The 15,277-nt window shown below is 33.3% G+C and overlaps 1 long non-coding RNA gene across 8 annotated transcripts in view; it reads right to left on the bottom strand.

Annotated features, from left to right (window-relative positions):
- Positions 1-15,277, bottom strand: part of LOC146996158 (uncharacterized) — a 118,804-nt gene that overhangs the window by 22,013 nt on the left and 81,514 nt on the right. For 3 of the 8 annotated variants that reach the window (XR_015041971.1, XR_015041970.1, XR_015041974.1), the window contains exon 2: positions 14,072-14,195. The exons of 2 other annotated variants lie outside the window; for them this stretch is intronic. This is a non-coding gene — a long non-coding RNA (uncharacterized LOC146996158). The remainder of the gene's footprint in view (positions 1-14,071; positions 14,196-15,277) is intronic. 3 more of the 8 variants (XR_015041973.1, XR_015041972.1, XR_015041976.1) reach the window with 1 other exon arrangement.

Here is a 15,277-nt window from a genome sequence, read left to right as displayed (position 1 = left end):
ATCAGATACAGCTCCTTCTTCAAGAGCAAAATTATTTTTGCTAACATACTAATAAACAATTTTTTTTCATATCAATTTGAATTTTATTTTTTGAACTATCTTTTTAATTTCCAGGTATTACACATTTTGCTAGATGCAATATTTATTGAATGATATGTCTTAAGATAATTCTCTTCTTCGGCAAAAATTGTTTTGAAACATTACGGCATTCTGATCGTTTTCAAAGTTGCGGTAAAGTGATTAAGAATTCTGTATATTACCAGTTTTTCAGTTACGGAAGAGAGTTTTAAAATAAACCCAAAAATTCTCGCACAAACATTTCCTTATGGACATATAACTGAAATATGTACTGTCAATGTGTGATTAACCAGGGAAGGAGGATAAACTGGTTTCGGGATTAAGTGGGGCTTGTGTAAAACAAGATTAATTTTTAATTGTGAAACCATACAAAAATTACTATCAAAAACCATCAGAATAAAATAAAATTTCTACGGGAAACAGAAAGAAGAAGAAATGCCTGGGGGTAACGGTTAATAACAGGTGTTGTCTCAAAATTTAAGAAACATTTTGATCCACAAGAGTAAGCAATGGAATTGCACACAATTAAGAATACATAAATATTATTCAATCATTCATTAAATCTCAGTAACAAAACAAGTGTACAGATATTAATCTTCTGTTTCCTATTGACATCTATCGGTATTCAAGAGTAATATAAATAAAAACTGTTATATGTGTTTTAAAGTAAATTTTTGTTTTGACTTCGGATTGAACTTCCATAACCAAGTTATAAGGTATTTCTCCCACCTTCTTGGCGAGCCTTCGTGGTGTAGTGGTCTGCACGCTCAGCGCGTAATTGAGATGTCTGCGGTTCGATTCCCGGCGAACGCGTTGCTCATTTTTCCTGTTGCCTGCTTCCAAAAATACCCAATGTTTCTACAAAGTAAACTTAAATTCGGAATTAAAGTAATTAAAAATGAGGATAAACCGTTAATAGTATTTTCTATAAATTATAATATAGATTATTCCCCATTTCTTGTATTTTTGTAACTTAGACCTGATTAACCGTGAGTTTGGATTAACCGTAGATGTTATTCTCTATATTAATCTCGGTTAATTTGGGAGTCTACTGTATACAGAAAGCAGAATTATTTCATCATCCTAATTCTATTCTGATAGCAAAAACAGCTCCAAAAGCAGTACACGAAGCGGAAGAAGTAAGTGTATCAGAAATGATTCGCCAACAGTTATTTGGACTATACTATATAGGATTCTTCTATATTAACTTAGAAACATAGCAAAATCTTTCCAAGTTTTTTAGAGATTATGTCATGTCACATTACGTTACTACGTCGTCATAATCCACGAGAGGTATGTGTTTTCACTTTCAACGAAAGAAATGATCTCCAATTTATTTTAAATATTGGATATTTTAATCTGTAAAATAACCTAATTTCAAAGCATGGTAATTCACGTGTGAGTTTACAATATTTTCTAAATTATGAATACATTTCTAGTAAATTGAATGATTTGAAAATAATAAATGCATTTCTAAATAGTTTAAATGTTTGTTTTATTTTTTAATTATATATATATATATATATATATTGCCGGAAAAGTATAAGACGCCGGCATTCTATAGAATGCCTAGACATTGTGTATAATTCCGCACGTTTTGGCAAAGTATATAATATTTAGGTTTTCTATAAAATTTTCTATAAATTCAAAGTATATAATTTCTATAAAATGACAAATGCTCTTTAGGCAAAGTATGAAAAAAAGGATTATAATAAGGCTATTATTTAAAAGACTTTCGTTACTCAAAAATACAAATGTTAGTTTGAAAAATTAATGAAAGAGTGCCATTAAAAAACTGTTATTCGAAACATGTAAAAAAATAGCGAGATGATCTTGATTCAACATAAGTTTACATTACCTATCTGGATGAGACTGGGAATCAGTAAAATTTACCTGACAACAAAAATTAAATTCAGAAATATTCACGTTAATTCATGCGATTTTTAATACCTTTTTGTTTTTTGCTGGCAGTTGGTCACAAAGGTGATTGTACAGTTCCATATCATTACGTGTAACTTTTTCTATTTGATTGAAAATTCTTTCAACATTCTGTCACGTCGTTTGTGTGCAGTGTCAATTAAATTTTCATGAAATACGGAAAATACTTCAGCGTTCGTGATGCAATACTGTACAGTACTGACGCTTTCTTTAACAGGCTAAATGAAAGTACAGTGCTTTTGTTTTCCGCAAACATCACATGCTTGCAATTCAGCAGCTAGTAGTCCCGTGGTTCCTTCTTAATAGCCATTATCGCCTTTTTACGTCATTTACTAACTTCTGGTAAGTAGTTTCGGTTGTTTGAAACGAATGGGAAATGTATTTCACACGTTTTTTATTTGATATTCCATAGAATGACTAGGAAATGTGTGAAATAGGAGTCGTTTCATGCATTGCAGGTTTTAGGTTTTGTACATAATGCCTAGACATTGTGCATTGCATAGAATGCCGAATTTCAAACCTTGCCGGTAACATGTAAACTTAATATAATAGATTTAATATTTAATGTATCCAATACTAGGAATTATGAATCTTTATATGTATAAGCGGCTTATGTGTTTGTCGCCGATAGTTTATTGGTTGCTTGCCTAACTGTAAAGTGTTTCATTCCCCGTGCGGTGCAGCGCGTGACGAATATTATGAGAAAGCTAAGGAGGAAAAATTAAAAATACAAGAGCAGGTGCATTGGTTGCCGTTTCAATTGAGACGTAGACAATTTTCTGTAAAACTTGCTTTTGCTACGATCTTCAATAAGTCTCATGACCAAAGGCTTAAGCATGTTGGCATATTTTTACTTGAGCCTGCATTTGAACACGGTCAACTTTATGTTGCCTGTTCAAAAATTCGTGAAAGAACGGACGTAAAATTAAAAATAATGGATGGTCCTCTGCAAGGCGAGCTGAAAAATAATGGAAAGATCTACACAAGAAATGTTGTGTACAAAGAGATCTTTGACATGTGAATTAACATTTTATTATTTAAATCACCTTTATTTATTGAGCTAGCGGTGGCTCTTAAGAAATGTACCGCCAGTAGTTTCCTTCATTGCACTCTACTTTAAGCAATTAAGCAAGTAGAAGGGGGAAACCCCGTGGGGCAGTAAGTAAAGGGGCGTCCTCGACGCCTGCCCTGGGTAATTCAATTTGAATTAGCAGACAACTTTGCACAAATCAATTTAATTGCAATTTAAAATATCTAGAACAACGGTCATTTCGTATTACCGCCGGCATTTATAGTATTAATATAACCAACTAATACGAATATATTGTTGAAACTAATAAAATATTTTTGTAACGCCATATACGATGAACTCTCATTCCGCATATACTAGCGTGAGAAAATTCAAAACGTTTTGTATAATGTAGCTAAAGGGATTTCAGAAACACACAAAAATATTTTTAGCATTTTCAAAGGAAAATTGCTTGATTCAGAGATATTCTGTTATCTCCAGAGACTCTTCTATCCCACTATAGCAATTTTCTATATACGTAACATTAATACAAATGTTTTCCTTAGAAAGATATACACAAAAACATCCTTTGCCCGACAGAGAGCCTTCATGCGTTTTTCGCTTTATCTAATAACCAACAAATTTTCTTTATTATGTGAAGTGATTAGAAACACCTGTTTCTATTACACAAAAGAGCATGAATTTTCATTCACGTTGGCTGGTTTCGCAATTTTTGTATTATGATTATTCTCATTAAACTCTCGTTTATTCCAACGCTAAATCTAATTGTGTTATTACTTGTTTTACTTATTTCAAATTGTTTGCGTTTAAAACGTTTTGTTCTTATGAATACGAGGACTTCTAAACAACAGAAATATATAATATTTTGAGATATTGTAGCAATTTTAAAGAAGCTAAATTCCTTAAAGTTTTACATTTGAATTCTTTAAAATAGTATTTTTTGCAAATGCTTCTAAAAATGAAAAAAAAAAAGTTTAAAAAGAATTTTCAAATCTTGATGTTCATCTCGTTAAAATGCTTAAAATGTCATTTTTATGATGAGCGTAAAGATGGTTCGTAAAAGTGGTTTAAAAAATTTTGAATTTTATTTTGCCATTTAGTAAACACTTTTATGAGCAAACTTCAAAAAAGTGAAGAAGATTCAGATTAGTAATTTCTCAGTATCTTACTATTTGGTACATTGCTTTAATGAATCAGTCCTAAGAACTTTAGGAATTGTTTTCATTCGCAGTAGGAATTTTTCACAGCCTTCAAAATAATTTATAATAATTCCGTTCCATGAGGTATTGTACCAAATCAATAGTTAGCGAATCAAATGATATCATACGTTAGTTAAAGAAACTAGGAAGCTCCTTGTCTGCTCCCTGTCAGAAGATTATTCTGATAGGAACATTATCTGTGCAGATGAAGCTAATGTTGTTGTGGCCTTGTCCATGTATTTCATGGAAGACTCGATGGCCACAGCCTCAAGGAAGCTGGACTTCTACTACTTCCGCTCTAATTTTGAGGAAGAGCAACCCCAGTAAAGAAAGTCTATGTAAAGAAGGAAAGGTTCCATAGACGTAATGTAAATCAGTTTGTCTGACCCCAGGGGGATCCGAGGTTCTCCCACCCCTCTTCCCTTCCACCAAACCACATGAGAAGACTCTCGGCTCTCTATACATTTAGATTGCCCTCATGCCGCAAAAACACTGTACATTTGCAAGCATTCAGCCTTCTCCGGGATTCAAACTCGGGGCCTTCGGTATCGCAGTGTGTTCCACTAACCACTATACCGTCTAGGTGGCAGATGAAGCTAATCTACTTATAATTTGCTCTCGAATGAAACTCATAGTTGATGTGAAAGAAAAATGAATTAAGAATATTTAACCGTTTTTCTTCGTTGAAATGCTGATGGGACAGAAAAGTTAATGTCTTTGCAATTAAGTTCAAGAACCTTGCTACAAAGGTACAAAAGAGACATTGTTAAAAATATTGAATGGTTTCCTATCGCGTATGATAACAATAAAAACGCAGGGATAACTTCAACGATTACTGGAGCATTTAAAAGCAGAATCTTTCTTCTTTGAGGATATTACCGCCATTCATAAGCAAAGCGTGCTTTAAACGTGATACAACGAACTTTTGTCTTTTAAATTCAGCATACCGGTTTTTGTTGCCGGACACTGCTTATACACAACATTGTACACGTAATTGAAAGCACGTCTGGCTGGCAGTAGGGAGGTTGGGAATTTGAATCCCGGCGATGGCAACGCACATTTTTTACGCCTCCTGATCTGATCAAAAACTTAATGACTATACAAGTGGGGCACAAATTAAAAACTGGTAGACGATAATTCGTCACCACCAGGATTTTGCAGATGGATCCCTCCACTCCAGTCCCTCTTTTGAGAGGAAGCGTGCGCAAGGTATTTTCTTCCCCTTAACGCTTGCCATCATAATAATAAGCGGGTTCGGCTGGAAATCAAGAGATTCGGAGCTCGAATCCCGGCAAAGATATTGCACAATTTTCACGTCTACTGCTCCAATGAAAAACTAATGATCTTAGTAAAGCTAGTGAGTATGATTTTAGTAACATCTTAGTAAAACTACTGAGTATTTTTTGAGCTAACACCATTAAGCAGCTTTTTCTTGAATTTCGCTTTATTGCAGAATATTTCCAGCAAATTCAATGTTCTTCTATATTTAAATAGATATGAAAAGATACAACAAGGAACTAGATATCAAAGGTGGGCAAAAACTATGTAATAATAATGCAGTTGACAACAACTACTAACTACTGTCACTGAGCGGAACTAACTGCGTCCTCAACTTAATATTTTTTATACACTACTAAATATTATTATTAATATTTAGTAGTGTTATAAAGATAAAGTTTGAATATTTAATGGATGTTTTTGCACATTCTTACAAAACGATCTTCATGTTAGGCTGATATTTTCGTTAATTTTGTGGAATATGTAGATGATAAATGTTTTTCATACCTCTATAAAAACTCTTTGAAGGTACTTTTTTTTGGTCGTAACTGAAGCCTAATGGATATATTGATTTTTACAGAACTGATAAACTTGTCGTTCCTTTCCAAAGTTCATAATTCTATCAATTACAGTTCTAAATTGATTTATGCTTTTATCTATACATTAACACAAAATAGATATACATTTTAGGATAAAAATTGTATTCCTAAGTAGAAAACGTGAAAGAGAATAATAACAATGTTGTAACATAAAATGTAATTTAACATCGTTATACATATTCAAAGTCCAGAAAACAAATTTAGAGTGTATTGTATTAAAACTTTCTCGTATTAATTATCTTACCGAATTCCTATAATATCTTAGCAAGACAAGTATTCATTGATGTCTGATAAAGTTATTCTAATGTGTTTTAATTAAATATTTTTAAGCAAAAAACGTTTTAAAGAATAACATGGATACAACAAATCTGATGAAAAAAAGAAGCTAGGAGTTCGCTACATTATTTTTCTACGAAATCAAATACTTAATGGGTTGTTAAAAGATTTGATTTACTCCAGTTAAATTCCAATTACTTTCTCATTAAATGAATCGCCAATAAAAAACATCTGAGATAATTCCTTGCTATCTTCATAACAGTTATAATAGAAGGATCTTCACTATGAAAAGAGTTAAATGTACTGCCATTGTATAAATCTTCTAATTTGGTAAATTAGAAGATTTATACAATGGCAGTACATTTAACTCTTTAATTTGGTAAATTAGAAATATTCCTTTTTAAAATCACATGAATTAAATTCTGAATTAATAATTATTAATTGAATCAACAATTAAAAATAATCTAAAAATTTATCTGTGTCCTTTAAACCTTTTAGAAAATGCTTTAAAAACATTTTAAAATTTAATACCAAACTTTTACTGTATTGCTATTAAAATATATTAATAATCTCAAAATTAACCTATCAAGTTATATTTAGCAGAACTGTCAGATTAAAATTTTGGTCAAACAGTTATAAGGGAAAAATTCTAATACAGCCTCAGCGAAATGCCAATGAAATTTATATATAAATATATACATAACGAAACTTAATAAGAAGCAAAAATAAATAATAACTAAAAAGTGACGACCTTTAAACCTTTACCTGAACACTACCCCTCAAAGCGTTATGGATGTAAAATTGCGTATAGAAGAATAGCTATCCAATTCGTTACACGCAAAAATGTCTGCATATTCCTAATGTATTCGATTTCGGGCTGGATGTTTGTTAGAAGAAAGAGAGTCAAATTACAAAGTGAGAAGATCGTTTTGAAATTAAAATTAAGAAAATACTATTTGTTCATAATTTGAAGAATTTTGAAATTTCAAGGCCAACTTGAGACGGCTAATTATATACGGTACAGAGTTATGTCAGGCATAGATTAATCCCCGCATTACTCTTTAGATAACACCGTAATATACGTTTCTACACCGTTTTGTTATTCCATGTATCAACTATATACATATATCATATACGTTTCTACACCATTTTATTATTCCATGTATCAACTATATACATATATCATATACGTTTCTACACCATTTTATTATTCCATGTATCAACTATATACATATATCATATACGTTTCTACACCATTTTATTATTCCATGTATCAACTATATACATATATCATATACGTTTCTACACCATTTTATTATTCCATGTATCAACTATATACATGTATCATATACGTTTCTACACCATTTTATTATTCCATGTATCAACTATATACATATATCATATACGTTTCTACACCATTTTATTATTCCATGTATCAACTATATACATATATCATATACGTTTCTACACCATTTTATTATTCCATGTATCAACTATATATGTTACCGTGAAAGACAGAAATTGGAGAATGTCGACTTTCACCGGAGAATGTCAACATTCACCAAATATGTCGGTGAAAGATCGAATATTTCTTTACATTCTTGTACATTCGGACCCTCACCGGTGTATGCCGACAATCACATATATGCTCTGGTGTAGGTCGAAAAGAGAGGAGTATATGTACACGCTGCCATTCCAAAAGGAAGTGTTCCACAAATAAATGCAGTAGTAAAAGCAAGGGCCTCTTGTGCAATTCAAAGTGTCATAATAGTTTAAGTTGCTGCAATAAATAAGGTTTGAATCACATAATTTGGTAAGTTTATAACTTCTATTATTTTCCTTTCTCATTTTGAATGTACTGTGTGTTTTAAGTTCTTAAGTTCTTATTCAAGTCTCAAGTGCGTTTTTTCACGAATGAATTACGGAGAAGGAAATATAATATTCTTATATGTTCAACATTCACCATTAGTACATGGTGAATGTCGACATTCACCGGTGTAAGTCAGAAATAAGAGTATTTGGAAAATATCTCGGACATACACCAAGTGACTATGTGAATGTTGACATTCTCCAGATTTCGGTGTTTCACCCTAACATATCCATATATCATATACTTTTCTTCGCCATTTTATTATTCCATTTATCAAATATATACATATATCATATTGTTACGAAATGTTCAGGCGAGGTAAGATAGCTTCTCCGCAAAGCAGTTTTAGGGTTGCCATAAAATGGCAAGGTACGGCAAAGTTGCCACATTCAGCGAGAAATCGCCCATTTGGCGACATGCCTTAGACGGATGGAGAATCTTTCTGGAACGAATTCACACCGGTTTAGCCCAGAATGTTCTCGAACACAAAACAAAAACTACACTCTTAGACAAAAAAAAAAAAAAAAAAAAAAAAAGGACGCATCGAGAAGATATAAAGCAAAGACACAAATTGCTATGCATACAGGTTTCGATGGAAAATGCAAAATTTTACATTTTGGCTGCCAATGAATGAACGGTTGTCGCTACAGCGCATCTGATCTGCGCAACAGGCAGGATATTTAAGAGGAGAAATTATGATTCCAGGTCATGAATTCCTAACAAATTTCATTCCGTGTACTCTGGTAGACAACGCTGATGGAACGGGACAGCTTCCGTCCTAATGCGGCTTAACAGGCGCCTACCGGAATTAAGTGCCATTGATCAATCCACAATGTTGTGACCCCACAGAACAAGGGCTGACAAGGCAGTACCAATACAGTCTTCGCCGAGGCTTACTCTGTCTCGAGAGCTCTCAGGCCTTCTGTGAAGTTTGATTTTATGCCCCCGTGGTTGAGACTGCCTAGTTACAGATCCTAACCAGTACTTCCCAGGCGTTCGCCTGCGTCAATCCCCGATTGAACTCAATGGACAGTAACTATGCCTCACATATAGGTGCGCGAATGATCTGCGCAGATGTCAGAATTTGAGAGAGGTCGTGTAGTTGGGCTCAAAGAAGCCGGTTGGTCTTATCGACGAATAGCCCGACATTTGAGCAGGAGCGATGCCACTATTAGACGATGTTATCAGGAATGGGTGAACCATGGCCGCACACAACGTCAAGAAGGAAGCTTTAGGAAACGACAGACGTGAAGACCGAGCAGTCGTCAGAGCGGCACTCACAGCCCCAGATGCATCATTATCATCGATTGTACGTGCAACTAGTGCTTCAGTGATCGCAAGGGCCATTCATAGACGGCTCACAGAAAGGGGGCTGAGGTCACGGCACCCCTTGCGCCGACTACCGTTGACCTCTGTACAACGCCTAGCCCGTTTGCAGTGGTGTCGGGCTCATTCGCACTGGAATGTCACTGACTGGAGTAGAATAGTCTTCAGTGATGAGTCCCGTTTTGAACTGAGCCCCGATGACCAGCGAAGGCGAATGTGGAGACGCCCGGGACAGCGGTGTGATACCAACCTGACTGATTCCAACAGACAGGCCGACAACCAGGAGTGATGGTCTGGGGGGGCCACTTCATTTCATAGTAGGACCCCTTTGGTTGTCATCCGTCGCAACCTTACAGCACAGCGATACATTGACGAAGATCTAAGGCGCGTTGTGTTGCCCTTCATGTCACGCCACCCTGGGCTTACATTTCAGCAAGATAATGCCCGCCCCCCACACTGCACATGTTTCTACTGCTACCGAACATTACCTTGGCCATCAAGGTCTCCTGATCTCCCTCCTATTGAGCACGTTTAGAGCATTGTGGGCAGGGCCTCCAACCAGCTCGGGATATTGACGATCTAACGCGCCAGCTGGACAGAATTTGGCCCGATATCCCTCAGAAGGGCATCCGCAATCTCTATCAATCGATGCCAAGCCGAATAACTTATTGCATAAGGGCCAGAGGTGGACAAACGCGTTACTGACTTTTTCACTTTGTGAAGCTCTGTCACTTCAATATATCATCTAATTTTTCTTAAACTCTAACCATTTGTTTTTCTGTACATGTACATCACTTCTACCGATTTTCGTCCCATTCGGATAACTCTTTCTTGGTGCCCTTTTTTTTTTTTTTTGTCTAAGACCCTGCTGTATTAACCCTGCTGGTACGCGGAGAGTGAGTGCGAGATAGTTAGTCTCGAGTTAGTTAGTCCGTGTCTATGGAGTTGACAGCCAGGAGCGAGTGCCAAGTAGGTCGTCGAGTGCATCGAAAGAGTCTCTTAGTGTATTGCGGTTAGTGCATCGTCGAGAGAATTTGTTGAGCTTCGGGAACGACTGAACCGAATAGTCGGGAGCTGTGCTCTATGTGTCGTCGAGTGCATCGCTAGTCGTAATATGGAGAATCTCGAGAGTACGTGGAGTTCCGAGAACAACCAAGCAGAGTCGGGCGCTGTACTCTGGTGCTTTGAAGTGAAGCTCTTTCCACCGTTATACATTGATAACCTGAAAGCTGTGTCGCTGATTGTTCCAGCGAGTGTATAGTAAATCTTCGACGACTGTAAACCGTGACTTTGGAGCTGTCTTGGTTAATATTGGCTAAATAAAGTGTGTATCGATACTTCATCAAGTGTCGTCGTTATTCACTCCAAATCTACGAACCGTAAAAGAAGAAAATAACGTAACAACTGGTAATCGGTACGAACGTGAAGGAAGAAAATAACGTAACAACTGGTGTCAGGAGAAAAAAAAAACTTAACAATATACTTTTCTATACCATTTGTTATTTCATGTATCAACTATATACATATATATCATATACATTTCTACACCATTTTATTATTCCATGTATCAACTATATACATATCCTTTTTTACACTATTTTATTATTCCATATATCAACTATATACATATATCATATACTTTCATATATGAATTGTTTACATCACATAAAATGGATGATGGGAATTGAAATACAAGAACTGTGAGATGAAAGTCACTTGAAAGACATTTAAGGAACTAGTTAATGGTAATAAAGTTAAAACTGAAGAGTTTCTAGAAATGATTTCTAACGCCTTCGTGGAAATATTTTAAACTGTTATCAGCGTATTCAGCCTAGCTAAACATATATAAACGTACAGCATAGTAATAAATTTCTAGACATCTCCTTCTATGCAGACTGACAGAAACGTTACCACGATAGCTGTTAAGCATATTATAGTCTTTGAATTTAAATCACAAAAAATGCGTAAAAGTGACATATCCAAAATATTATACTCTAATATTATTATTTAAAGGTACAATTCAGAAAATATATTTTTAATCAGTACAAAATATTAACAATCTTATAATCATTTGCATCATAAAATGATGACTGTGAAACAGGAAAATATTACGGAAATAAATTAACTTAGTAGTTTTGCAGTGCATAAATTACTAAATATGTAACAGCTTTTATAAGTTTTATTTTGAAGTTAACAAGGAAATTTTTCTTAATGGGATGATAGTACTGCAATTGTTAGGTTTTTTTAATTTTAAAACAAAACTGAAAAAAAAAGGGGTTTTGTACACTTTGTGAACTACTTGAAAATAATAACATGTGTTTGGTGTCATATAAATGGTAAAAATCAAAGCGAGTGTGCTTGTAAAATAATCATCGTTGAAAATGATTTGCTTCTGAAATTTAAACATAATTTATTTCTATAAATCACCTTTTGACTTACAGCGAAAATGATTTTGTCTTTTAACAATCTATGAGAACAAGAAATGTACAGTTGTTCAATAATAAATGAAGACAGGAATAGTAAGTGAATGTAAGATTTCTTTCCTTCTTCAATCAATATCTACTTTTGTTGGTGTACAGTTCTTTATCATTAAGAAGTACACATTTTATAAAGGAGACCGGAAATTACAAATTTTAACAATGTTATTTACTCGATGTCAAAAAATAATTTTTTCATAGCTCTAAGGCAGACGACAGTAACAAAAATCGATTGAATAAGGCTATGAAATGAGAACACATGTTTTTCGTCTTTCTCGTAGTTTCTCGTTAGATTTAATGTAATCTCCACGTGCGGATTGAGAAAAAGAAAGCGATGTCTGCTAATATACTTTTATAATTCCTTTCATATAACGAGAAACAGATTCCTTTAGATAAAACTTCTTAAGTGTTACGTTCCTTAAAGCCCTATCATATCTAGCGATGCGCGCGGCCAGGAGGGATATTTCGGAGAAAAGAGATTCTAGTAGCACTGGTTGAAACGAGAGGTTACCGAGAGATGTTCTATGTAGCCGAGAAAGGAATGTGTTCGGCTACGAGGAACATTTTGAAACTTTTCCGAAAATGTTTCGTTTGAAGCTATGTTCCACGTAGACACCAATCAATCAGACGAAAGTTCTTCTTCTGAAGGATCATGGGTAATTTTCAATATGGCGATAGCTGCAACTGTGACATTCTGAACTGTGGAAATAGAAGCCGATTTAAATGAAGAAATACAGTAAAAGCTGTGTATATATATATATATATATATATATCGCTGTTTTTTGTTGTAGTATAACTGTTTAAGCCATTTTTTAAATGTTTATACATTCATTAAATTTATAGTCGTGGAAATTTCAGATTAGACAGTATTTTATGACATGCTTTTGATGATTTGTTTACAAATTATTCGTCGCCAAAAGTTCGCCAAATTTTCGTATTTCGTGCTGATTGTGTGAAAAGAAATGTTACTGTTATATAACAGAATTAATTTTACTAAATTTAAGATGAATAATGTTTTAAAATCTGTTTGTATATGCTGGAAAACTATTAACTATTACACGTTTTTCTTTTTATCAACAAGAAACGTTAGCTTATTTATTATTTATACTAACTCGTTTATCAAGTATTTATGTTTATTTTAGCTATCATGTTCAAACAGAGTAAAATCTTTTTTCCGATGTTTGTCTGCCAGAAATACATTTTATTCTAATGCCAAATAAATCATACAAAGTTCCGTCAAGAAACTAGTCTGTTTACATATACCTGGTTTGAGAAATATCAAAATTTATGTTCCATTCTCAGTTTGACAGCAAAAAAGTCAAAATCAATTATTAGCTTCCACAAAACATTTTAACTATGTTTTAAAAATGTTTTTATTGAAAATAACTGCATTTCGAACTTTTAGGAAGCGAGTGAACTAAGTGGAAAGAAAGACGAATGTCGATTACTTTAGAAAAAAGCAAATAATAAATATTGGAATTCAATGCTATTGAGCTTTTATTGTACAATGAAAAAATACGCTAGCAGTCAACATAAAAATTTTCAGACTTGAGACCAAAATAAAATCTCCTTGAATTCAGTATTGATTACGTTTTCTTTATGGGATATTACGAGTTTGGTAATTGAGTTTATCATGTTTCTATAATATTAGATGCTTATGAACATGCAAATAAAATATTACAGAGAGTTCTAGAAAATTTTTAGAACAGTTTTGAGGATATTTAACGATTATTTAAAATGCAGATACTTATTATTTTAAAATTCAGTACGATTTCGTATTTTTTAATTTTAAGTAAGCATCATGTTTTCCTTGATAATATGGCTTATCGTAAAATAATCAGCAGCATTGCTTTTCACTTCTCATTAACTAATTTCCACAGTTCATCAATCGTATAGGCTTGCGTTTAGAAAGAACTCTTTTCAATAGTCCAAAAACACAACTTCATACATGTTTTCAAGGGATTTCACAAGAATATTTTGAAATAGTATATACCAAATACCTACAGAAGTCTTCAATTTTTCAAGAAACTCATCGGGTAACGTTGGAAGTGTAGCTACTGGCTCTGTATTGGTGCAGCGTTCCTCTTTCACCATCGTTAGGATAAAAACAAAATTGGATGTGATCTGAAAATTTCAGATATTCCCTGATGAGTTGATTTTAGCATTTCTACCACAAAATTTATTTTTAATGCCCTACTATAGAAGAAATTTGGATTATTGATAAATTCTTTAATGGAATGTTTCATGATCAGAACCAGATTTATGAATTATTTTCTCCTCATTTTCGATAATAAATAGACATTTTCATGTTAGAGGCATTTTGCTAAATCCATGCGTTTTCAAAACTCATTATGCACTCAAATTTCTCACCTGCTAAACAATGATCGTTCGAGGTTCTGCAAAAGTTCCTGCATTCAGCCACATGCCTCAGGAAAAAATCTATTTACATCTCTTTTAAGCTGTAAATATTTATTTATCTTTGCTATATTTATATTTAAAGACAATTTTAAAGCAACTAATTTTTGCGTAGGTAGAGTTTCTCTTAGTCGTAGAAACTTTACGAGCAATATTATATTTTTGTTTTGATATTCCTTTGGCATTTTATTCCATTTGTAAAAGTAATACGATTGTAGGTTTTTTTTTCCTTTAAGACTACTAATGTTGTTTATTTTGCACCAAGAAATTTTAATGTTGTGGATTGTAAAAAAGTTTGGAATTGAAAAATAAGAATATTTCCATTCGAAAAGGGCAGAAATATACGTTTTGATAAATAGCTTGTTTACATGTGACACTTTTTAAACAGGAAAAAATTTCGAGAAAGCAAACAATATTGCATATTTCAGATTATACACTGTTGCCAGAAAGTTTAAATTTGCAGATACAATTTTTAATACTTTATAGAAATTGTTATAAGTATTTCTAAACAATCTTCTTCATTTTCATATAAATCTCTACATATTTCTTATAATTATACTTTCATGTTATGTAAAAATAGCGGTAAACTGAAATATTCTTGTAGTAACATTTTTTTTTCTAATATCGTAATGGTACAATTCTGAAAAATCCAGATGGATATTATTTAAATACTCTGATAAATGTATATTGGAAAACATGAAATATTCCATAAACAATGTAGAAAAATAGTTTGCATCTTGATTATAAAGAAATAAATAAAATATTGTAAATTTCAGGATTATTGTGAAAGA

Source organism: Stegodyphus dumicola, chromosome 7 (assembly GCF_044657685.1).
Source record: "Stegodyphus dumicola isolate Sdum_Otavi_A_Nest chromosome 7, ASM4465768v1".
Taxonomy (NCBI): domain Eukaryota; kingdom Metazoa; phylum Arthropoda; class Arachnida; order Araneae; family Eresidae; genus Stegodyphus; species Stegodyphus dumicola.
The sequence above is the reverse complement of the archived record's forward strand: the minus strand, read 5'-3'. Positions and strand labels throughout refer to the sequence as shown.